The sequence below is a fragment of the Desmodus rotundus genome, chromosome X (genome assembly GCF_022682495.2).
Source record: "Desmodus rotundus isolate HL8 chromosome X, HLdesRot8A.1, whole genome shotgun sequence".
In the NCBI taxonomy this organism is placed as follows: Eukaryota; Metazoa; Chordata; class Mammalia; order Chiroptera; family Phyllostomidae; genus Desmodus; species Desmodus rotundus.
The window spans coordinates 57,727,185-57,747,208 of record NC_071400.1 but is presented as its reverse complement, the minus strand read 5'-3'; positions in this window follow the sequence as shown (position 1 = coordinate 57,747,208).

Sequence of the window (20,024 nt, the reverse complement as noted above, 5' to 3'; positions counted from 1 at the left end):
ACACCATTGCATTGGACGGTAGGGCTTCAAGATATGAATTTGGAGGGGGGCACAATATTTAGTCTATGACAGCCACCTTCTCTGCCACGGACATGGGCATATGGAATGCCCCTCCAGTGAGATAGCCACTGTCTTTTTCTCATAGATCTCTCAGCCTGGGTGAGGTATGCAAGGACTTGAATCCTCACAGGAGCATGGAGCATACACATGGCTTGCCCAGGACAGCATGCGGGCTGCTGCAGGAACTGGTGCCATCTCTGGGAAGGGGAGTGAGGAAGGCCAGAAGTGCTGGGGGAGCCATGCCCCTCTTGGCCTGTACCCCAAGGGCTGTGTGCAAGGAGGCATCTCCTGTTTCCTGGGAAAAGGGGAAATGGTAAGGGGTAAACACTTGTTATACCAAATGACAGCCTGGTAGAATGCCAGGCCTCCCCAGCTGGAATCTATACAGTGTGTCTTCATGTAGGGTCAATTTCACTCTAGAACTGGGGGAAATAGTTACTTTAAGTGTGAATAGAAATATTATTTTATTATATTTAAACAAATGTGGATGTAGCATGCTTTTAATGCAAGCTTCCTATGGGTTTTTTTAAAACCTTACCCAAGAACATGCTTATTGAGTTTAGAGAGTGGGGAAGGAAAGGAGAGAGGGAGAGAGAAAGAGAGAGAAACATCGATTGATTGACTCTTATACATGCCCCAACCAGGGACTAAACCTGCAACCTAGGCACATGCCCTGACCAGGAATTGAACCTGAGACCTTTCAGTACACAGGACAATGCTCCAACTAACTGAGTCACACCGGCCAGGGCCTATGAATTTTTGAGCTATATGGTATTAAAAGAGCAACGTAGTTCTGCCCCAGACCATCCTTGGGCCTGCATCTCATTCTTTTCAGGAGACCCAATGGAAAAACTTGAGAAGTAAGTGCATGTTGGTGGAAAAAGAGGTGGCCTTTGACATCAGTTGGGGTTCAATTCCCATCCCACTTCCCTCCATGGCTTGATATACCTATGGATTAGATCGCTGGGACATTGAGCAAGTGATTATAATACTTGGCGATAGTGATGCCCGCCTTAGAGACTGGCATGAGAACAAGAGACAAGGAAAGAAATCAGAGGTTAATATTTAAAATTTATAAAGTACTTACAAAACTTAACACCAAAAAACCCCCCAACAACCCCATTAAAAAATGGCCAAAGGACCTCAGTAGACTCTTCTCCAAGGAGGACATACAGAGGGCCAACAGACAAAGGAAAAGATGCTCTTGTCACTAATCATCAGAAAAATGCAAATTGAAACCACAATGAGATATCATCTCACACCTGTCAGAATGGCTATCATCAATAAATCAACAAGCAATAAGTGCTGGTGAAGATGTGGAGAAAGAAACTGAACAAACATTTCCAAAATGTATGCGGAACCATAAATGACCCTAAATAGCAGCAGCAATTTTGAGAAAAAACAACAAAGAGGGATAACAATACCTGATATCAAACTATATTCCAAGGCTACAATAATCAAAACAGCGTGGTACTGGCATAAAAACAGGCACATAGACCAATGGAACAAAACAGAGAGCCCAGAAATAAACCCAAGTCTCTATGGTCAATTAAAATTCAACAAAGTGGGCAGAAGCATAAAATGGAGTAAAACTGGCCTCTTCAACAAATGGTCTTGGGAGACCTGGACAGCTACATGTAAAAAAATGAAACTTAACCACCAACTTACACCATACATAAAAATAAACTCAAGATGGATAAAAGACTTAAGTATAAGTCATGACACGATAAAAGTAGGGCAACCAGTTTGTATGCTGTAGAGGTTAAATGGTGCCCCCCACAATATGTCTATCTAGAACCAGTGAATGTGATCTTATTTCAAAAAATGATCTTTGCAGATGTAATTAAGTCAAGGGTCTTTTTGCTTTTAAAGCCAAAATAATTTATGGTTTATTTGACCTGAGTTATACTTATGCTATTCAAATGCATTAAGACAGAAAAGTATAATTTAAATATATAAAATGTAATATATAAATCAATCAATTATCTGAGTTTAAACCATAGATTAAAGTAGTGAAATTCAAAGTATTATAAACTTAATTGATGGCCTATATTTTTATGGGTAATTTTTTTTTGTTGTTTATGCTATTAGAGTTGTCCCATTTTCCTCCATTCTCCTCCCATCATCCAGCCACACTCCACTTCCATAGTCAACCCCCACACCATTGTCCATGTCCATGGGTCCTTCATGTATGGTGTTTGACTAATCATTTCACCTCCTTTCAACCAGTCCCAACCTCCCCATCCCCTCCTACAGCTTTCAGTTTATTTTTTGTTCATTAGATTCCTCTTATAAATGAGATCATGTGATATTTGTCTTTCTCCAACTGGTTTATTTCACTGAGCATAATAGTCTCCATTTCCATCCATGCTGTCTCAAAAGTCAGGAATTCTTTCTTTTTTTTCTGTTGCATAGTATTCCATTGTGTAAATGTACAACAGTTTTTTAATCCACTCATCTACGGGTGGAAACTTCATCTGTTTCCAAATCTTTGCTATTGTAAATAGCGCTGCTATGAGCATAGGGGTGTATATATTCTTTGGAATTGGTGTTTTGGGGATTCTTAGGATATATTCCCACAAGTGTAATCACTAGGTCAAAAGACATTTTGGTTTTTAATTTTTTGAGGAAGCTCCCTACTGTTTTCCACAGTGGCTGCACCAGTCTGCATTCCCACCAACAATGTACTAGGGTTCCCTTTTCTCCACATCCTCTCCAACATTTGTTTGTTGATTTATTTTTTTTTAAATTTTATTGTTATTCAATTACAGTTGTATGCCTTTTCTCCCCATCCCTCCACCCAACCCCAGCTAAACCCACATCCCTCCCCCACCTCCACCCTCCCCCTTCATTTTGTCCAGGTGTGCATTATAGTAGTTCCTGTAATCCCCTCTTCCCACTGTCCCCACCCCACTCCAAGCTGGCTATTGTCAGATAGTTCTTAACTTCAATGTCTCTGGTTATATTTTGTTTGCTTTTTTCTTCTATTGCTTATGTTCCAGTTAAAGGTGAGATCATATGGTGTTTGTCCCTCACCGCCTGGCTTATTTCACTTAGCATAATGCTCTCCAGTTCCATCCATGCTGTTGCAAAGGGTATAAGCTCCTTCTTTCTCTCTGCAGCGTAGAATTCCATTGTGTAAATATACCATGGTTTTTGGATCCACTCGTTTGCTGATGGGCACTTAGGTTGCTTCCAGTACTTGGCTATTGTAAATTGTGCTGCTATGAACATTGGGGTGCACAGGTTCTTTTGGATTGGGGTTTCAGGGTTCTTTGGGTATAATCCCAGCAGCATAATTGCTGGGTCAAAGGGCAGTTCCATTTTTAGTTTTCTGAGGAAATTCCATACTGTTTTCCACAGTGGCCTCACCAGTCTGCATTCCCACCAACAGTGCACTAGGGTTCCCTTTTCTCCACATCCTCTCCAACATTTGTTTGTGGATTTGTTTATGTTGGCCACTCTGACTGGTGTGAGATGGTACCTCATTGTGGTTTTAATTTGCATCTCCCTGATGGCTAGTGATGCTGAGCATCTTTTCATATGTCTCTGGGCCCTCTGTATGTCTTCCTTGGAGAAGTGTCTGTTCAAGTCCTTTGCCCATTTTTTAATTGGGTTGTTTGTCTTCCTGGAGTAGAGTGGTGTGAGTTCTTTATATACCCTGGAGATCAGGCCCTTGTCCGAGGTATCATTGGCAAATATGTTTTCCCATACTGTTGGTTCCCTTTGTAATTTGGTGCTGTTTTCTTCAGCCATGCAGAAGCTTTTTATTTTGATGAGGTCCCACTTGTTTATTCTTTCCTTTATGTCCCTTGCTTTAGGGGATGTGTCTGTGAGGATGTTGCTGTGTGGAATGTCTGAGATTTTCCTGCCAATGTTTTCCTCAAGGACTTTTATGGTGTTACAAATTATATTTAAGTCTTTTATCCATCTTGAGTTTGTTTTCGTGTACGGCGTAAGTTGGTGACCGAGTTTCATTTTTTTACACGTAGCTGTCCAGATCTCCCAACACGATTTGTTGAAGAGGCTATTTTTGCTCCATATTATTCTCCTGCCTCCTTTGCCAAATATTAATTGACCGTAAAGACTTGGGTTTATTTCTGGGCTCTCTGTCCTGTTCCATTGGTCTATGTGCCTGTTTTTATGCCTGTACCAGGCTGTTTTGATGACAGTGGCCTTGGAATACAGTTTGATATCAGGTATTGTGATCCCTCCTGCCTCGTTCATCTTTCTCAAAATTGTTGCAGCTATTCGGGGTCGTTTATGGTTCAATATAAATTTTTAAAATGTTTGTTCTATATCTGTGAAATATGTCATGGGTACTCTAATAGGGATTGCATTGAATCTATAAATTGCTTTGGGTAATATGGCCATATTGATGATGTTAATTCTTCCAATCCATGAGCATGGTACATGCTTCCATTTGTTTGTGTCTTCCTTCATTTCTTTCTTCAGTGTTGTGTAGTTTTCTGAGTACAGGTCTTTTACCTCCTTGGTTAGGTTTATTCCTAGGTACTTGATTTTTCTTGTTGCTATATCAAATGGGATTTTTTTCCTGATTTCTGTTTCTGCAGTTTTGTTGTTGGTATACAGGAATGCCTTTGATTTCTGAGTATTGACTTTGTATCCAGCTGTTTTGCCAAATTCATTTATTAGGTCGAGTAGTTTTTTGGTGGAGTCTATAGGGTTTTCCATGTACACTATCATGTCATCTGCTAACAGTGACAGTTTCATTTCCTCCTTTCCAATATGGATGCCTTTTATTTCTTTTTCTTGTCTGATTGCTGTGGCTAGGACTTCCAGTACTATGTTGAATAGGAGTGGTGAGAGAGGGCATCCTTGTCTTGTTCGTGATCTTAGTGGGGAAGCTCTAAGTTTTTGTCCTTTGAGTATGATGTTGGCTGTAGGTCTCTCATATATGGCCTTCATGATGTTGAGGAATGCTCCCTCTAAACACACTTTGCTGAGTGTTTTTATCAGAAATGGGTGCTGTTTCTTATCAAATGCTTTTTCCGCATCTGTTGATATGATCATGTGTTTTTTGTCTTTGCTGTTGTTGATGTGATGTATTATGTTTATTGATTTGCGAATATTGCACCGTCCTTGCATCCCTGGGATGAATCCCACTTGGTCATGGTGTATGATCTTTTTAATGTATTGCTGGATGCGGTTTGCCAATATTTTGTTGAGAATTTTTGCGTCTATGTTCATCAGCGATATTGGTCTGAAGTTTTCTTTCTTTGTTGTGTCTTTATCTGGTTTTGGGATTAGGATGATGCTGGCTTCATAAAAAGAGTTTGGGAGTCTTCCAACAGTTTGGATTTTTTCGAATAGTCTGTGAAGGATAGGGGTTAGCTCTTCCTTAAATGCTTTGTAGAATTCTCCTGTGAAACCATCTAGGCCAGGGGTTTTGTGTGTTCGGAGTTTTTTGATGACTGCTTCAATTTCGTCTGCTGTTATTGGTCTGTTCCGGTTTTGTGCGTCTTCTTCATTCTGTTTTGGAAGATTATATTTTTCTAGAAATGTGTCCATTTCATCTAGGTTTTCAAATTTCTTAGCATACAGTTCTTCATAGTAATTTCTTACAATCCTTTGTATTTCTATGGTATCAGTTGCAATCTCTCCTCTTTCATTTTTAATTGTGTTTATTTGGATCCTCTCTCTTTTTGTCTTGATGAGCCTACTTAAAGGCTTGTTGATTTTGTTTATCTTTTCAAAGAACCAGCTCCTGCATTCATTGATCCTTAGAATTGTGCTTTTAGTCTCTATGTCATTTCACTCTGCTCTGATCTTGGTTATTTCCTTCCTTCTGCTTGCTCTGGGCTGTCTTTGTTGTTGTTCCTCCAGTTCCTGTAGGTGTAGGGTTAGGTTGTTTGTTTGAAATGTTTCTATTTTTTTAAGGTAGGCCTGTATTGCTATGAACTTCCCTCTCAGGACTGCCTTTGCTGTGTCCCATAGGTTTTGGGTTGTTGTGAGTTCATTTTCATTTGTTTCCAGAAAGTTTTTGATGTCTTCCCTAATCTCGTTCTTGACCCATTCATTGTTTCATAGCATGCTATTCAGTCTCCATGAGTTTGAGTGTATTGGGTTTTTTCCTTTGGGGTTGGTTTCTGGTTTCAGTCCCTTGTGGTAAGATAAAATGCTTGACATGATTTCAATTTTCTTGAATTTGTTGAGCTTGCTTTGTGTCCTATCATGTGGTCTATCTTTGAAAAAGTTCCATGGACACTTGAAAAGAATGTGTATTTTGCTTCTTTGGGATGAAAAGCTCCATATATATCAGTTAAGTCCATTTCCTCTAGGGTGTTGTTAAGTGACACAATATCCTTCTTGATATTTTGTTTGGAAGACCTGTCCATTTTTGATAGTGGAGTGTTAAAGTCCCCTAGTATAATTGTGTTGCTGTCAATATCTTTCTTGAAATCCTCCAAGATTTTCTTTATGTATTTGGGTGCTCCTATGTTGGGTGCATAGATATTGACAATGTTTATGTCTTCTTGGTGGATTCTTCCTTTGAGTATTATGAAGTGACCTTCTGGGTCTCTCTTTATGGCCCTTCTTTGGAAGTCTATTTTGTCTGATATGAGTATTGCTACTCCTGCTTTTGTTTCCTGTCTGTTTGCTTGGAAAATTTGTTTGCAACCCTTCACTTTCATTCTGTGTAAGTCTTTTGTCCTGAGATGGGTCTCTTGTAGTCAGCATATGTGTGGGTCATGTTTTCTTATCCATTCAGCTATTTTATGTCTTTTGATTGGAGCATTTAATCCATTTACATTTCAGGTTATTATTGATAGGTAGTTATTCATTGCCTTTTTTTCCTACTTGTGTTCCTCTCTCTTTCTCTTTTCCTTCCTTTCCTTAAAGCAGTCCCTTTAGCATCTTGTGCAAGCTGGTTTGGTGGAAGTGTATTCTTTTAGACTTCTTTTGTCTGGGAAACTATTTATTTGGCCTTCTATCTTGATTGAGAGCCTTGCTGGGTAAAGTAGTCTTGGTTGCAGGCCTCTGGTTCTCATTACTTGGAATATTTTTTGCCATTCTCTTCTGGCTTGGAGCGTTTCCGTTGAGAAGTCAGTTGCTAACCTTATTGGGGCTCCTTTGTATGTTACTTCCTGTTTCTTCCTTGCTGCCTTTAAGATCCTCTCTTTGTCTTGCAGTTTTGCCATTTTAATTATGATGTGTCTTGCAGTGGGTCTCTTTGGGTTCCTCTTGCTTGGTACTCTCTGTGTTTCCTGGATTTGACTTTTTCTTTTTCCTGCGTGACTTTTTCTCTCCTCACAGTAGGGAAATTGTCCATCATTACTTTTTCAAACAGGTTTTCTATCCCTTGCTCGTCTTCTTCTCCTTCTGGTATTCCTATTATACGGATATTGTTACGTTTCATGTTGTCCTGCATTTCCCTTATTACCTCTTCATTCTTTCTGAGCCTCTTTTCCTTTTCTTGTTCTTTGTGGGTGTTTTTTTCTACTTTGTCCTCCCGCTCGCTAATCCGATCCTCTGCTTCATCAAGTCTGCTTTTCATTCCTTCTACTGTGTTCTTCAATTCAGAAATTGTATTATTCATTTACTCTTGGCTCTTGTTGATAGTTTCTATTTCCTTTTTCATGTTGATATGGTTTGCAGTGAGTTCATTGTAGTTTCCCTGTAGTTTCTGGTAGTTCTCTTTGAGCTCAGTGAGCTCATTGGGCTTCCTGATAACCATCGCTTTGAGCTCAGTATCTGATAGTTGAGTTGCTTCTTTTTCAGTTAGCATTCTTTCTGAGGCTTCCTCCTTTCTTTTCATTTGGGGATTGTTTCTTTGTCTTCCCATTGTTTGTGAGACTCTTCTTGTTAGCCTCTGCTTCTTAGATTGATCTATTCTGACTTCCTGGGTTTATGGTATGAACTTCTATGGTAGAATGCCAATGGGATTCTGTGATGCTGTCTTCTTAATCTCCTGTGCTCACTGGTCTTGAGCTGATGTTTATGGTTGTAACACGGTCTAACTCTGGTCTTTTCAGTACTCCAGGTTTTATTGTCTCACCTGTGGGAAAAAGAGAAAGGGGGGGGAAACAACGGAAGGAGGGAAAAAGGGAATAGAAAAGGAAAGGAAGGAAGAGAGAAGTAATAAAGAAAGATCGGAGGCAAGATAAGAAGGAATTTTAACAAAAGTTAAAACAAAAGAATAAATAAAAGAAGGCAGGAAGAAGGAATAATAAAGGTAAAGGATGGAAGGAAGAAGGAATAAAATTAGAAAAAAAGAAAGAAGGACAGAAAGGAAGAAGGAATTCAGGGGGAAAGGACGAAAGAAGAAAAAAGAAAAAAGTCTTCTGCTGGCTTTAAACTGGTGTGGTTAGTTCTGCTGGTCTTCCTGTCTGTGGAAAGGGAGGGGGTGGTTGGAAGGATTGGTTTCACTTTTCTCCCTTCCTGAGCTACACTCTTCCCTGTTTTCAGCCTGCAGGCCAGTTCCTCTGTGTCCTTCTGCTCCCCACTATGCTTTTAGATCACCAGTTGTGCTGTCCTTGAGTTGCACCAATTATGGGCAACTCACACTCTCCCTTGTTGCTCTTTGCTGTCTTCGATGCTAGGGGCTCTTGGTGGTGCTATGGGATAGTTCAGCCCCCTACTGGGTGGAGTCTTTCTGGGGAATGCAGTCTCCCCTAGCCCTGCAGCTCCCCTTTGCTGGGCGTTCTGCCCTCGTCCTAGAGAGCCAGTAGGCCCTGGAGGGCTCTGTGTGCAGGGGCTATGTAGGAGTTGTTCAGAACTGGTAATTTTAGGTGTGGTCCCTGGCAAGCAGCCAGGTGTTTGATCAGCTGATCTGCGGCTTTGGGCCTGGGTCGCGCATGGCCTGTCTTTCTGCTGCTTTGGGCCTAAGACGCGCACACGGTGTAGTCCTGCTTTGGGACTGAGTAGCGTGGGGCAGGCCTGTCTGCAGCTTTGGGACCCAGTCATGCTCCGCCAGTCTTTCTGCTGCTTTGGGTCTCAGTAGCGTGCGCGCTGGCCTGATCGGTCTGCTGCCTTGGGCCTGTGTATAGGGCAGCTAGCCTCTGCTCCTGGTGTGCACCCACCCACCCGAGGTTTCAGGTGTGGGCGCGACGCTGGGGTCTCTGGTGTGGGCAGCCAGCTGGGGTTTCAGTTGTGGGCCCCTAGTCCGGTGATCTGGGTGCGCGCAACTGGGCTTCAGGTGAGCGCTGGGGCTGCTTATCCTGCCTTCGCCATCCAGGGGCTGATGGGGGAGGTGCTCTAGAGGCCAGGGCTGCTGCAGAGAGTTCTCTAACTAGCCCCTGATTGCCTCTATTTTCTTTTTCTTTTTGAGAAATTCTTTCCATTCAAGCCCCCCTGGTCCAAGCAAGCACCTGGCTGCTCACACAGCTCAGCCTGGCTCTCTCCCGAGAATCCTGCAGGAGACCCTGTGCCTGGGCCTGGGCTTCAGCCGCCCTGGTTGGGGGACCTTATTGTCCTTAAGCACTCATCTTACCGTCAGATCTTTCAATGTCCTCTATCTTTGGTCTCTGATCTTCATATATGCTGGAATACCGTTGGCTGTTCGCTCTGCTCCTCAGATCAGCTAGGTGTTTCACTGGTGTTGAGGGGAAGTGGACTCTGCTACCATCTATCTCGCCACCATCTTCCTGCCCCTATGTGTCTGTTCTTATAAATTACCAGACTGTTTTGATTAACATGGCCTTGTAATACGGTTTTATATCAGGTATTGTGATTCCTCCTTTGTTCTTTTTTCTCAAAATTGCTGTGGATATTTGAGGTTGTTTATGTTTCCATATAAATTTTTGAAATGTTTGTTCTGTATTTGTCAAATATGTCATTGGTATTTCAAGAGGGATTGTGTGGAGTCTATAAATATTACCTCCGTGTTTAGGTTTATTCCTGGATACTTTATTTTTCTTGTTGCTACTGCAAATGGGATATTTTAACTTATTTCTGTTTCTGATACTTCATGGTTGGTGTACAAAAATGCCTTAGATTTCTGAATATTGATTTGGTATTGTGCTGTTTTGCCAAATTCATTTGTTAGGTAGAGTAGTTTTTGATGGAGTCTATAGAGTTTTTTCTATGTACACTAGCGTGTCATCTGCACACAGTGATAGCTTAATTCTGTCCTTTCCATTTTTGACAGCAGTTATCAGTCTGTTCAGGCATTCTACTTCTTTTCATTAAGTTTTGGAAGATTGTATTTTTCTAGAAATTTGTCCATTTCTCCCAGGTTTTCAAATTTCTTGGCATACAGTTCTTCATAGTAATTTCTTAAAATGCTTTGTATTTCTGTGGTATCAGTTGTAATCTATCCTCTTTCATTTCTGATTTTGTTTATTTGGGTCCTCTCCCTTTTTTTCTTGAGGAGTCTGCTTAAACTGGTCGATTTTATTTATCTTTCAAAGAACCAGCTCCTGGATTTATTGATCCTTGAATTTTTTTTTTTTTTTTTTTTTTTTTTAGTCTTTATGTCATTTTATTCTGCTCTGATCTTGATTCCTTCCTTCCTTCTGCTTGTGGTGGGCTTTTTTTGTTGTTGTTGTTCCTCTAGTCTTTTTAGTTGTAGGGTTAGGCTGTTTCTTTGAGTTTTTTCTATCTTCTTTAGGTAGGCCTGTAATACTATTGACTTCCCTCTCAGGTCTGCCTTTTGTGTGCCATACGTTTTGGGTTGTTATGTGCTAATTTTCATTTGTTTCCAGAAACGTTATGATTTCTTCCTTGATCTCATTGTTAACCCAATCATTATTTAGTAACATGTTATTTAGCCCCCATGTGTTTGAATGCTTTTGAGTTTTTTTCTTCAAGTTGGTTTCTAGTTTAAATTCATGGTGATCCAAAAAGATCCTTGATGAAAATTTTCAATTTTCTTCAATTTGTTAAGACTTATTTTGTGTTGTACCATGTGGTCTGTCTTTAAGAAAGACCAACGTGCATTTTAGAATGTATATTTTGCTAGTTTGGGATGAAATGGTCTACAGGGTCTGGCACAAATAACGCTTCTTTCTTATTATGAAATCATAAGCATGTAATTCTGTAACATAAAATATCACACTCAAGCACACCATATAACATTTTAGGTGAAATGTTCAAATTAAAACTGTAAATTAGTACGCTCATGTTATTACCATGCCAACCACACTGAAGCAGGTCTTACTACTTCCAGACCCTGTATAAATACCAATTAAGTGCATGCGATCTACAGTGTCACAAAATCCTGCAATTTTTTTGTTGATTTTTTGTTTGGGAGACCTATCCATTTTTGACAGTGGCATATTAAACTTCCCTACAATGACTGTATCACTGTCTATCTCTCTGAAAGTCCTCCAAGATTTTCTTTATATATTTAGGTGCATATATATTGGGTGCATATATGTTTATAAGAGTTATATCTTCTTGTAGGACTGCTCCCTTCAGTATTATGTAGTGACCTTCTTTGTCACTTGTTATGGCCTTAGTTTTGAACTCTGTTTTGTCTGCTGTTATAAGTATTGCTACCCCAGCATTGTTTATGTCCATTCACATGAATTTTTTTTTCCATACCTTCACTTTCAGCCTCTGTGTATGTTTTGTTCCAAGGTGGGTCTCTTGTAGGCAACATATATGTGGGTCATGTTTTCTTATCCACTAAACTACCCTATGTCTTTTGATTGGAGCATTTAATCCACTTACATTTAAGGTAAGTATTGATAGGTACTTACTTATTTCCATTTTTCCCACTTTGTACTGTGTACCTCTCTCTCTCTTTTTCCTCTCTCTCTCTCTCTCTCTCTCTCTCTCATTTCTTTCTCTCTTTCTTCTTCTTAAAGCAGTCTTTTTAGCACCTCTTGTAATACTGGCTTGGTGGAAATGTACTCTTTTAGCCTTCCTTGGTCTGGGAAGCTCTTTATTTTGCCTTCCATTTTAAATGAGAGCTTTGCTGTGTGGAGTAGTCTTGGTTGCAGGTCCTTGCTTTTTATTACTTGGAATATTTTGTGCAGATTCCTTCTGGCATGCAGTGTTTATGTTGCAAAATCAGCTGATAGCCTTAATGGAGCTCCTTTGTATGTTACTATCTATTTCCACCCTGATGTTTTTAAAATATATTTATTATGCTACTACAGTTGTCCCATTTCCCCCCCTTCACTCCACTCCATCCTGCCCACCCCCTCCCTCCCACATTCCCCCCCTATAGTTCATGTCCATGGGTCATACCTATAAGTTCTTTGGCTTCTACACTTCCTACACTATTCTTACCCTCCCCCTGTCTATTTTCCACCTATCATCTATGCTATTTATTCTCTGTTACTTTCCCCGCTCTCTCCCCCTCCCAATCCCCTATTGATAACCCTCCATGTGATCTCCATTTCTGTGGTTCAGTTCCTGTTCTAGTTGTTTGCTTAGTTTGCTTTTGTTTTTGTTTCAGGTGTGGTTGTTAATAACTGTGAGTTTGCTGTCATTTTTACTGTTCATATTTTTTATCTTCTTTTTCTTAGATAAATCCCTTTAACATTTCATCTAATAAGGGTTTGGTGATGATGAATTCCTTTAACTTGACCTTATCTGAGAAGCACTTTATCTTCCCTTCCATTCTAAATGATAGCTTTGCTGGATACAGTAATCTCGGATGTAGGTCCTTGGCTTTCATGACTTGGAATACTTCTTGCCAGCCCCTTCTTGCCTCTAAGGTCTCTTTGGAGAAATCAGCTGACAATCTTATGGGAACCCCTTTGTAGGTAACTGTCTCCTTTTCTCTTGCTGCTTCTAAGATTCTCTCCTGTTTAATCTTAGGTAATGTAATTATGATGTGCCTTGGTGTGTTCCTCCTTGGGTCCAGCTTCTTTGGGACTCTCTGAGCTTTCTGGACTTCCTGGAAGTCTATTTCCTTTGCCAGATGAGGGAAGTTCTCCTTCATTATTTGTTCAAATAAGTTTTCAATTTTTGTTCTTCCTCTTCTCCTTCTGGCACCCCTATAATTCGGATGTTGGAACGTTTCAAGATGTCCTGGAGGTTCCTAAGCCTCTCCTCATTTTTCCGAATTCTTGTTTCTTCATTCTTTTCTGGTGGTATATTTCTTTCTTCCTTCTGGTCCACACCGTTGATTTGAGTCCCAGTTTCTTTCACATCACTATTGGTTCCCTGTACATTTTCCTTTGTCTCTCTTAGCATAGGCTTCATTTTTTCATCTAGTTTTCGACCAGATTCAACCAATTCTGTGAGCGTCCTAATTAGCAGTGTTTTGAACTGTGCATCTGATAGGTTGGCTATCTGTTCGCTGTTTAGTTGAATTATTTCTGGAGCTTTGAAGTGTTCTGTCATTTGGGCCTTTTTTTTTTTTTTTTTTTTTGTCTTAGGGCGTCTGTTACTTAAAGGGGCGGAGCCTTAGGTGTTCCCCAGGGCAGGGTAATGCCGATCGCTGTGCTGTGACACTGTACGTGGGGGCGGGGCTGAGAGGGAGCAATGGCACTAGCTCCACTCTCCAAGGGCTTTCAGTCACTCTCTCTGCTACCCACAATCAAATTGGGCCCTTCTGGTGCTGGTTCCTGAGTGGCTGTGCTTGTGCACGCTCTAGGTCCCTGTGGGTCTCTCCAACAAACTGTCCTGTGAGTCTGGGAGTTTCTCCTGCTGCTGCCCCAACCCCCATGGGTGTTTTCAATCAGAGGTTTGAGGTTTTATTTCCCCGCACTGGAGCCCTGGGTTGTGTGGTCTGCTTCTCTCCCCCTCTGTTAGTCCCCGTTTATCTATGTACAAATGTGGGGCCACGGGGTGCTACCCGCCACTCTGCCTGCCCCATTCTCCACCAGTCTGAGTCCAGCCCTCTCAGTTTATCTGTGCAGGAATGTAGGGCCAAAGGGTTTGCTAGTGGTCAGACTGCCTGCCCCTTTTGTCCCACACTCCGCCAGTCTGGGTCCCGCCATGGCAACGCGAGTCTTCTCCGCCCCGGCTGCCCATCTCTTCCCCTCCTACTGGTCTGTATGAATGTTCCTTTTTTATCTACTTGGTGTCGGACTTCCTTGCCATTCAATTTCCTGTCAGTTCTGGTTGTGCGAGGAGGCGCAGTGTGTCTACCTACACCTCCATCTTGGTTCTCTGTCCATGTGTCCATTATAGTAGTTCCTGTAATCCCCTCTCCTCACTGTCCCCTTCCCACTCCCCCCGCCCCGGCTATTGTTAGATTGTTCTTAACTTCAATGTCTCTGGTTATATTTTGTTTGCTTTTTTCTTCTGTTGATTATGTTCCAGTTAAAGGTGGGAATTTCCTCAGAAAACTAAAAATGAAACTGCCCTTTGACCCAGCAATTCTGCTGCTGGGATTGTACCCTAAGAACCCTGAAACACCATTCCAAAAGAACCTATGCACCCCAATGTTTAAGAACAATTTTTAAAACATTGAGAATACAGAGAAAATTCAGTTGAGCAAAATAGGTGAACAATGGTTAGAATGATCAGTTTCTGCAAAATGCTGTTAGAATAAGTGAGATAAGACCAATCTGACTGGTTCTGTCATGTAGAGAGTGACTGTTTCACTCCCTGTGTTTAATGCTAACCTATACTGGCTCCTGGAAAAGAAGCTGTAGGAAAATTGAACACCATTCTCCTTCCTCCTCCTAAATATAAACTTGGTCTCAGTGGCCTTTTTTTCCCACCTCAGATTGCTAGATTTGTACTTTAAAGTACATCTGTAATTTAAAAAAATAATTATTTCCCCCAATATTTTATTATGAAAATTTTCAAGTAATCAATAAAGTTTGAAGAAATGTACAGTGAATCCATGTAGACCCATCTCTTGGTTTCTACCACAAGCACGCTACTCTACTTCCTTTTTCACATCTCTATCTTTCTACTCATCCCTCTTTTATTTAAAGTATATTTTATTGATTATGCTCTTAAAGTTGTCCCATAATTTTCTCTTCTTTATTCTTTTCTGCCCTGCACTACCCCCTGCAACCAGCATTCCCCCCGCCCCCGACCTTAGTTCATGTCCATGGGTCATACATATAAGTTCTTTCACTTCTGCATTTCCTATACTATTCTTACCCTCCCCCTGTCTATTTTGTACCTACCATTTATGCTTCTTATCCCCTGTACTTCCCCCCATTATCCTCCCTCCAACTCCCTGCTGATAACCCTCCTGCTGATAATCCACCATGTGATCTCCATTTCTGTGGTTCAGTTCCTGCTCTAGTTGTTTGCTTTTTTTTGTTTTTTTGGGTTTTTTTAGGCTCAGTTGTTGATAGTTGTGAGTTTTCTGTCATTTTACTGTTCATAGTTTTGATCATCTTTTTCTTAGATAAATCCCTTTAACATTTCATATAATAAGGGCTTGGTGATAATGAACTCCTTTAACTTGACCTTATCTGGGAATCACTTTATCTGCCCATCTTTCTAAATGATAGCTTTGCTGGATAGAGCAATCTTGGATGTAGGCCCTTGCCTTTTATGACTTGGAATACTAATTTCCAGCCCCTTGTTTGCAAGGTTTCTTTTGAGAAATAAGCTGATAGTCTTATCAACCTCCTTTGTAGGTAACTGTCTCCTTTTCTCTTGCTGCTTCTAAGATTCTCTGTCTTTAATCTTAGGTAATGTAATTATGATATACCTTGGTGTGTCCCTCCTTGGGCCCAACTTCTTTGGGTCTCTCTGAGCTTCCTGGACTTCCTGGAAGTCTATTTCCTTTGCCAGATTGGGAAGTTCTCTTGCATTCTTTTTTCAAATAAGTTTTCCATTTTTTGCTCTTCCTCTTCTCCTTCTGGCACCTCTATGAGTCAGATGTTGGAATGTTTAAATGTGTCCTGAAGGTTCCTAATCCTCTCCACACGTTTTTGAATTCTTGTTTCTTCATTCTGTTCTGGCTGAATGTTTATTTCTTCCTTATGGTCCAAATCGTTGATTTGCGTCCTGGTGTCCTACTCTTCACTGTTGGTTCCCTGTATATATATATTTTTATTTCACTTTTCATAGACTTCACTTTTCCCTCTATTTTGCAACCACACTCAACCATTTCTGTGAGCAACCTGATAACCAGTGTTTTGAATTCTGCATGTGATTGGTTATCTATGTTTTCATTGCTTAGTTCTATTTTTGGAGTTTTGTCTCTTCTTTCATTTGGGCCATATTTCTTTGTCTCGGTGCACCTGTCATGTTGTAAGGGGTGGAGCCTTGGGTATTCGCCAGAGTGGGGCAACCCACATCACTGTGTTGTGGCACTGTATGTAGGGGAGGGATCCTAGAGGAAACAATGCTGCTTGCTTGGCCCCACTTTCAGTCACTTCCTCCACTACCCACAAGCAAATTGGGCCTTTCTGGTGCTGATTCCTGGGTGGGCTGGTTTTTGTACATTTTAGGAGGCTGTGGGTCTCTCCAACAATCTCTCCTGTGAGATTGGGAGTTTCTCCCACTGCCGCAAACCCCACAGGTTTTTGCAGCCAGGGGTTTTGAGGCTTTCTTTCCCCAAGCTGGACCCCTGGGTTGCATGGTCTGTCTCGCTCCCCAGTTGTTCCTCCCAGTTTATCCATACACCAGCACTGCCTTGCCTGCCAGGTTCTCCAGCTGAAGACTTGCTGTATATTGTCTCCACCCCTCCTACCAGTGTGAATGAATGTTTCTTCTTTAACTCCTTGGTTGTTGGACTTCCATACAGTTCAATTTTCCAACAGTTGTAGTTATTGTTTATTTTCAAATTTGTTGTCCTTTTGATTGTTCGAGGAGGCAAAGTGTATCTACCTACTCCTCAATCTTGACCAGAAGTCCATATGCTCATCCCTTTTTTCATCCATTAATCATCTTCTTTTTTATGTGTTTCAGAGTAAGTTGCAGACATGCATACACTTCACCACTAACTCCAGCAGATCATTAATTGGAGTTCAATACGTTTTTTAAAGATTCTTCTATTTTAGGTAAAATTAACTTGCAATAAAATATCCAGATCTTAAGTGAATCATACTCTGAGTTTTGGCAATGTGTACACCTGTGTAACCCACATCCCTAACATGAATTTATCATCATCCCAGAATGTTCCCTATGTTCCGAGGGTCCCATTGTTCTGATTTTTTTCACCATGGATTTCTTATATCTATAAATTGGATCATACATATGCTTTTGAGTCTGGCTTCTTTTCAGCATAATGCATGGGAAATTTATGCATGTCATAGCCTCTATCAGTAGTGTGTTGCTTTTCATTGTTGTGGACTATCATTGTTTACTGATGAGTAGTATTGCATTGCATGAACATATCAGAGTTGACCTACCTACTTTCCTATTAACAGACACCAGGGATGTTTGGAGGTTTTGGTTACTGTGAGTAAAATTGCTATAAAATTCTTGTACTTCTCTTTTTCTGAACAATTAACTGCTTTTATCTCTATTAGGCATATCAGTCTTTGCCTGTCATGTGTTCAGTTTTGTTTCCTCCCCCCCTAAATCTGTCATTTATCTTTTGACTTCCATGGTGCATTTTTCTCTATGCAAGCCTTAAAATTTTATGTGGGCTATTTCATCAGTCTTTTCCTGATGGCTTCTAGGTTTCATGTTATAATTGGAGAAACTTGATCTACCTTGATATTCTAAAAATATCCACCCTTGTTTTCTTATAGTGATTTTATGAGTTTTTTTTTTATTTTTTAAAAAAGATTTTATTTATTTATTCTTAGAGATAAGGGAAGGGAGGGAGAAAGAGAGGGAGAGAAAGATCAATGTGTGGTTGCCTCTTTCATGCCCCCTACTGGGGATGTGGTTCGCAACCCAGGCATGTGCCTTGACTGGGAATTGAACCAGTGGCCCTTTGGTTCGCAGGCCACCATTCAATCCACTGGGCCATACCAGCCAGGGCTCTTTTTTCTATTTTAATTTTGGAATTGTCTCAATTTATCTTAATATCAAGGGTGAGGCAGAGGATTCAGATTTATTGTTCGAATGGCAAATCAGTTTTTCTAATACCATGTATTAAGTCTCCCTCACTGATTTAAATTGCTACCTTTCTCATTGTCTCAATTCCCACACATGCTTCTATTTCATTTCCACTGACTTGTCTGTCTTTTTCTGTGTCAAGGCCACAATGCTTTAAATACAGTAACTTCATGATACATTTTATTATCTGGTAGTATTAGAAACTCTTTCTTGATTTTTCAAAAAAAATTTTTAGACGTTTCCTGGCTATTTTTATTTTGTTTTCTCACCAGGTTGATCACCTTGAATCATTTTGTCATGTTACAAAAAATAATCTTTCTGGGATTTTCATTGTGATCACAGAGATTTTGCAGATTAATTGCAGGACATATCCCATCTTTCCAGGATAGAGAAGGGATGAAAGAAAGACAAACATCCAGGATGACTCCCAGATTCTGGGCTTGGAAACCAAGTGGATTTGGGGCCTTAAAAAAGTGGAGTGGAGGGGTGCAATGCCTGCCTGCCACTGAGCAGGACAGTCAGACTTGGAGGAATGATGTGGAGTTCAGTTTTGACAACCCTAACTGAGGATGTCCGAGCCCTAGACATAGAGGCCTTCCTTATTGACCTCCCTCATTCATTCTGGAGTGAGTCTATCCTCCACACAGGTACCAGAATGACCCAAGGATTCCATTGTGGAATGAAGGCAGCCTGCAGGAATCAGTGTGCTCTGGTCCTGCCAACCCATGGAATCTTTCTCCTGTCTCACCTCTTTCTCACTGAGCCCACCCACTCACCTCTTTTCCATTCCTCCTAGAGTTTGTACTTGCTGTTCCCTCTGCCTGGAACATCCTTGACCATTGACTAGAGAAAACAACACTATGTGTTTCTTCAGAACCCCATGTCCACTTCCAGATGCCCTGACTTTTTAGGCTGAAAGTCAAGTGAGACATAATACCTTATCCACAGCCGTGGCTGTGGGACCTCCAGGGACCTGAGCCTGCTCTAATGAAAGAGGGAATTCCTGGGGTCTCATTTACCTCCCTAGGGACTGCTCTCATTTTTCCGTGGGGCTGGATTCAAAGTTGTGTGGAGGGTGATGGGATAGAGTATGGAGAAAGCACTTCCCCCATAATGATTGTGGTTCTGTTTTCACCCCTTTTGGAGAGGCCTTCAGGTGCCTCCTGCAAGCTCCTGAGGAGCCACTGGCAACTGAGTGCCTTCTTCCTCACAGCTCTCTCAGGGAAGGACTTTTGAGAGGCTGGGAACTTATGAGGGATTCCAGTCAATGCTGCTGTCTAAAGCAGGATGATGGTGAACCCTCTTCATGGGAGACATCCAGCAGCCTCCAAGCTTTTGCACTCTCTTTTTCCAGGGGGTTAGAGGGCTTCAGCCCAGTGTGAAACCCAGTTTAACAATATTCCCCTGGGGACCAAAATTTAAGGCTCTGCCCAGATGCTCATTTTGACCAGGCTGAGATGCTGAGGTGCTGAGATGCAGGCTCATGGACCCATTTGTCTGCCCAGGGAAAGAAACTGGAAGATAAGGAGAGTGTAAAGAAGTCCTAGTCAAGTCAAAGGAAGTAATGGCAACAGCAGGAGAGAATGGCTTTCAGAAGAGGAGAGAGGACCAGGCTGCAGGCCAGAGGGAAAGAAGAGTCCCAAGAGACTGTGGGTCTCAGGAGCCAAGGGCATCACTTTTCTGGGAAGGAGAGTTTAGTGCTACTGAAGAGGCAATGTCACTGAGGACTGAAAACTTTATGGCCAGAAAGAATTTAGTACTTTGACCAGTGTACCACTGTACTTGAGAGGAGAGGGGACTGGAGCCAGATCACTGTAGGCTGAAGAGAGTGGGAGGGAGGGTGGCAGGAGTTAAAGCTGTAGCTGGACGGGCTGTGGTGTTGAGTGGCTTTTTAAAAAAATCTTTTTTATTGTTCAATTACAGTTGTCCCCATTTTCTCCCATTACTCTCCCCTGCCGTACCCACCCCCTTCCCCATTCAATCTCCCCCATTGTCCTTGTCCATGGGTCCTTTATAAATGTTTAACATGACCCAGTTGAAAGTTCTGTGGAAGAATCCAGCAAAGAGAAACTAACAGTACAATGGCAGAAAGGTGGGAACTGGTATTTCCTGGA